This window comes from Lissotriton helveticus, chromosome 8 (genome assembly GCF_964261635.1).
Source record: "Lissotriton helveticus chromosome 8, aLisHel1.1, whole genome shotgun sequence".
Lineage (NCBI taxonomy): Eukaryota > Metazoa > Chordata > Amphibia > Caudata > Salamandridae > Lissotriton > Lissotriton helveticus.
In genome coordinates this window covers 84,072,328-84,078,029 of record NC_136069.1, presented here as the reverse complement: position 1 = coordinate 84,078,029, position 5,702 = coordinate 84,072,328, and the positions used below count along the sequence as shown (strand labels likewise).

At 51.8% G+C, this 5,702-nt stretch overlaps 1 pseudogene; it reads left to right on the top strand.

Annotated features, from left to right (window-relative positions):
* Positions 1-4,153: 4,153 nt before the first annotated feature.
* LOC144774452 (5S ribosomal RNA) lies at positions 4,154-4,262 on the top strand (annotated as a pseudogene).
* The last annotated feature ends 1,440 nt before the right edge of the window (positions 4,263-5,702 follow it).

Below are 5,702 nucleotides of genomic sequence, written 5' to 3'. Positions count from 1 at the left end.
ATTCTCATTGGTGCAGGTAGAGCCGCAGCACTAACGTGACGGTGTAACCCCTCTGAGGACCTCTGTTGGTCATCAGTGGCATTGCACTGTTTATTATAATTATTTTTGTTACATATTTATATAGCGCAAACTCGACCCAAAGGTATTGGAGCGCTTTACAAGCACCGTATTTCCTTTACACACTCAGGCACGGGGAAATTAAGGGGCAGATGTACAAGCCCCTTGTGCCTCTTTTACACCACAGTTGCGTCACTTTTGTAACGCAGCGGTGGCGCAAAAGATGCGCCATGCTGCGGGATATTTACAACGTGACACATCTGGGAGATGCGTCACGTTGTAAAGCCCTGCGCCAGAAGGAGGCGTTCCTGCACAGGTGTGGGGTGCGTTCTGGCACAGGAACACCTCCTAAAAGTGGCTGAGTGAAATCTACAAGATTTCACTCAGTCACTTTTGAGCCCATGCTGCATCAAAACCCTGCGCCTGCTTGAAGCAGACGTAAGGATTGACGCAGCATTGTTAAAATAGGGCCCCCCAGAGCATTGCTGGAGCTGCGTCGCGCTTGCCACCCACCCTGCGTGACTTTTCCTCTCCTTGTAAATATGGCCCCTTCACACGCAGCACAGTGCATGGAAAAGGCGTTCCATGGGTGTTGCTGTGGGTGTTCCCACGCAACACCCATGGAACAAGCACATCGGAGATGCGTGTGAATGCTACACCACCATAGAGGTGGTGTAGAGAGGCGCAACGAGGAGAAATGTTTTCATTTCCTCCATTTTTTCCTCTTTTAGTGCGTGCTACATTCTACAGCACGCATTGAAAGAGGAAAAAGCCTCTTGTGATTGTTTTTGTGCAGGAAGGGGCCCCTTCCAGCACCAAAACAATCTCCCCACGATGCAGGCATCCTTGCACCCTGGTGCAAGGGTGCCTGCACTGGCGCATGGCTGCAGTTTGTGTGCCAGCGCAGGGGAAATCTCAGAGGTGCGACATATTCTTGAAAATATGTCACATCTCTGTGCTTTCCAAACTAACGCAGCACGGCACAGCAAAATGACTTGCTGCACCATGCTGCGTTACTTTGCTGTAAATCTGCCCCTCTGTCTATACCATTCCTCCCTAAAGCGCACAAAAGCAGCAATGTGTGATGTGGAACACACCGCCTCGATATTGTCAGTCACAGCCTGGGTGACTCACATCCTCCCCTCCCCGTGCCCAGCTGCCAATGCTACCATACCCTGCCCCGGAATCTATGGGCAATGGCTCGCCCTTGCATGGCACGGAGCACATGGAGTAGTGTGGCTCACTGGTTAGAGGCGGCAGACCCGAGAGCAGAAGTCGGCCCGGGACCAGGGTTCGATTCCCGACGCGGCAGGGTCGTGGACCTTGGTCAGCGGACTCGATAATTCTCGCTTCGGTGCTTACTCTAATCAGAGATCACACTCGGCAACTCTGGGCATTAGCTTGCCTAATCTCCACAACGGCCCCACCAATTCCGGGGATGCCTGGCTCCACCTTGGGGACTCCCAGCAGGGACCATCCCACAGGGAAAGCCAGGACGGGTTCCCCAGAGTTATAAAGCGCCGGGACGCCCCGTTGCTGGGGCAGCTGTGCGCTTTACAAGTATACTACATTTACATTTACTTCCTGTGGGGGAGGGTTCGGGGTGGCGGGGGGACAAAGGGGCTGTTGCCAAATCACAGATGTTCTGAGACTGCAAATGCCTCCAAATTGGGACTGGCTGTTGTGCGCCGAAGCCACAGTAATTACACAGCCGTTTCAAAATGTGTTTAAGGGGTCTAAACCTACCCCCGGCCCCCGCCCTCACATTCATTACTGTTTAAATGAAAGGACGTCTATGCAGGGATTATGAGGTTGCGGACGAATCCCCTAAGCCATAAAGCAGAATTTCGTAATTGTCAGTCTGCGCTGTGCTGGTTTAAAATAATTAGGGGCAGATTTACAAGGCCCTTGCGCCTCTTTTATGCCTCCATTGCGTCACTTGTGTGACGCAGTGGCGGCTCATAAGATGCGCCATGGTGCAGGGTATTTACAACGTGACGCTTCTAAGAGAGGCGTCACGTTGTAAAGCCCTGCGCCAGAAGGAGACGTTCCTGAGCAGGGAGGGCGGGCGTTCCGGCACAGGAAGCCTCCCAAAAGTGGCCGAGTGAAATCGACAAGATTTCAGTCAGTCACTTTTAAGGCCATGCTGCGTCAAAACCCTGCGCCTGCTTGAAGCAGGCGTAAGGATTGACTCAGCATTGGACAGATAGGGGCCGCCTGAGCATTGCTGAAGCTGCGTCGTGCTTGCGACGCAACTCCAGCAATGCGCCGCCTTTACGGCACAGATGTGTCACGCATCGGTGCCGTTTTTACCCCATGGTGCGCCGCAGTGCAAATGCGGTGCATCCATGGTGGCGGAGCCGCGGCGCACAATAAGTGGCGCATCTGTGCTGACATGCAGGGATGCGCCAGTTGTTGTAAATCTGCTCCTTAGTGTGCAGCTGGCCAATTTTTCCACCTCAAATTCAGGCTTTTTCGGATACCATCAGCTTCCAGTTCATTTTGACACTGTGACTTCAGTAGCTGAAAGGGGGGAGTAGGGAGAGGGGACAGGTTGGAAGTTGGGGGGAGGGGAAGGAAAAACAGAATTTATCTCTACACCCACCCCCCCTTTCATGAGACTCGCTCACAAATACACATACACTCATACATACAAACACGCGCAAACGAAACTGTCAATAAATATGCGACACTTACCTGCTGCTGGCCTCGGGAGCTGCCAGGAGGGTTGGGGCTTCTACCTTGGTCAGCCCATGAGGGGAGGCAGCAGTCCCTCACTCGTCACAGAGCAGGATGGGGACAGAGTCAGCGACAGACACTCGGCCGTCGGCACTTCAGGGCTTAAAAACGAAGCGCCCAGCTACGAGGCTATCCCTGACGCTCTCCCTCGTCACGAGGGGGAGGGCCTCCAGGACATTTGCTGAGCTGAGGAGGTCAGGCCCACCGGAGCTGTGACGTCCTCAGCCCAGCAAACTTCAGCTTAGGCAGCCGCGAGCCTGTGCATTTAGCGCATGTCCAGCTCCTGGCTGCCTGGCCTGAACATAAGGAGTGTTTGTCTAGCTGTCCTTTCTTCAGCCTGACATGCAATCTTTTTGTCCAAAAAGGGCGGAGCCTCACTGCCCTCAAGGAGGGGCGGCTGCTGAAGTCAGGCCGCTTGCAAGGAGGACCCTTCACCCACGCAGCACTCAGTCCTTCCTCTGAGTCTCTCTTTTCTATGCACACCGGGGCGGGCCCAGAGCATGGATGGGACTTGCATATCAGGGCTCTGTCCCGGAGAAAAAAGGAAACTTGCAGCCAGAGCTGCACAGAAAAATACTTGTCACCCCAATGTAACTGCGGGCGAGCCAGAGTTGAAGAGCGGTAGCCTGGCAGGAGCAGCCACATAAAGCAGTGGCCTGATAGAGTGCCTTAGAGGCCAGTGCAAAGCAAGGCTAGGCACTTGGGGGCAGTTTTACAAGCCCCATGCGCCTCTTTTACACCGCCGTTGCGACGCAGAGGCGGCATAAAGCCAGCGCCACTCTGCGTGGTATTTACAACGTGACGCATCTGGGAGAAGCGTCACGTTGTAAAGCCCTATGCCACATGTAGGCGTTCCGGCGCAGGAACGCCTCCCAAAAGTGGCTGAGTGAAATCAACAAGATTTCAGTCAGTCACTTTTAAGGCCATGCTGCGTCAAAACCCTGCACCTGCTTGAAGCAGGCGTTAGGTTTGACGCAGCATTTTAAGGATAGGGCACCCCGAGCCTTGCTGGAGCTGCGTCGCGCCTGCGACCCAACTCCAGCAATGCGCCACCTTTACGGCAGCAGATGCGTCACGCATCTGTCCATTTAGCAAGCTGAGGGCACTTGGAGCAAAGCCCAGGCCGATGCTTTGCTAGTTCTCCGGCTGGCACCTGAAGGGAGGTCGGAGCCTGTGTGTGATTGGAAAAGAAGCGAGTGCAAGGCTGGAGGAAGAGAGGGCTGTGCTTGGTTATCTGTAGCAAGCTTGCAAAGGGAGGGCCGTTGTTGAAGGGAAGTGTGAAGATGCGGGGCAGTGTAGCACGTCCCAGAGTGCAGGGGGTTGTCCGCACAAGAGGCCTGAACCGGAAGCCTCTCATGCCTACGGCCATACCACCCTGAATGTGCCCGATCTCGGAAGCTAAGCAGGGTCGGGCCTGGTTAGTACTTGGATGGGAGACCGCCTGGGAATACCAGAGGCCTCATTTATGAGAAATGACGCATCGCTGCGTGAAAGCAGTGATGCGTCACTTCTCAGTGCGCACTCCTTGCGACATGATTGATGCATCATATTTATAATATGAAGCATCATGTCGCAAGGAGTTACAGATATGTCAGTATTTCTGACGTATCTGTAGGCGCAAAAGTGACGCATTGCTGGAGTGTGTCACAAAAGTGACGCAACTCCAGCAATGTGTACTTCCACATGGGCAAGTCCATTGTTGTTAGTTCCTGCATCAGTCTTACGCCTGCCATGAAGCAGGCATAAGAAATTGACGCATTTGCGTCCTAGAAGTGGCGCAGTAAAATCTTATAGATTTCACTGCGTCACTTCCATGACCCTTACTTGCGTGAAAACGCCCCCCTTGCATACATTATACCTGGCGCAGGTATAATGTGGCGCAGGGGTTTAGAAAGTGAAGCATCTACCTAGATGTGTCACTTTGTAAATATGGCGCAACAAGGCACATTTTTTATGCCACTGGTGCATCACAAAAAGTGACCTAGTTGCTGTAGGCATTTTGCCACTCGCTGACACAGTGCTCGGCCCTTGCAAAATCACGCCTATTCTTTCCCGCTAATAGCACTTTCACAAAAAATACATATTTATATATGTACTAGCAGCCCGTCCCGACGTTGTCCGGATATGAATTGCTGCCGGCCAGTAGTATATTGTTTTGTAGGATTTTGATTTGATAGCATTTCTTATCTGTGACAGGCCTGTGAAACGCTCCGATTCACAGTGCACTGCTGATGCACTTAAGAGTGCGCGTTCAGTAGTGTGTGAACTCGAGTTTCCCTACTTTATTTTTCCTTGCAATATTATATAGCGCGAACTCGACAACATGGCATGAGCACAATTTACATTACAGAAGAACACATTAATTTGTGGTAGGCACGGGGAGACAAAGCGATTTGCCTGGAATCACAGGATGTTGAGCTGATGCCGAGATTCGAACGTAGCTCCCCAGCTCTAAAGTTTGTAATTCTAGAACTTGTGGCGGGAGGTGTGTCTAAAAGTGTATGTCGGTGCTGGCCATCAATGAGAGAGACCTGTGTATTTTTCAAAACGGTGGTGAAAAAATATGATTTTGTTGCTGGCGATGTGGGCCGCCGTGCCACCAAGGTACTTACCGGGGAGGGTAAACACCCATTATTCCGCAACTTTCTTTCCGCATACCATCACTCCGCATACTTTCATTACGAAAGTACCATGACTCCGCAATGCCATTATAACGCATGGCATTACATTTTATATGCTTTTACCACGCATACATTTACAAAGAAATTAGTTGTAAATGCATGAATGGTAAAAGCATGTTTGTTTTAATGTTTGGATACGGTAAGTATGGGTATAGGGGTATCTGTTTTGGGGTACTGAGGTATATGTTTTGGGGTGTTTGGGTATTTTAAGGGTTCAGATCTAGT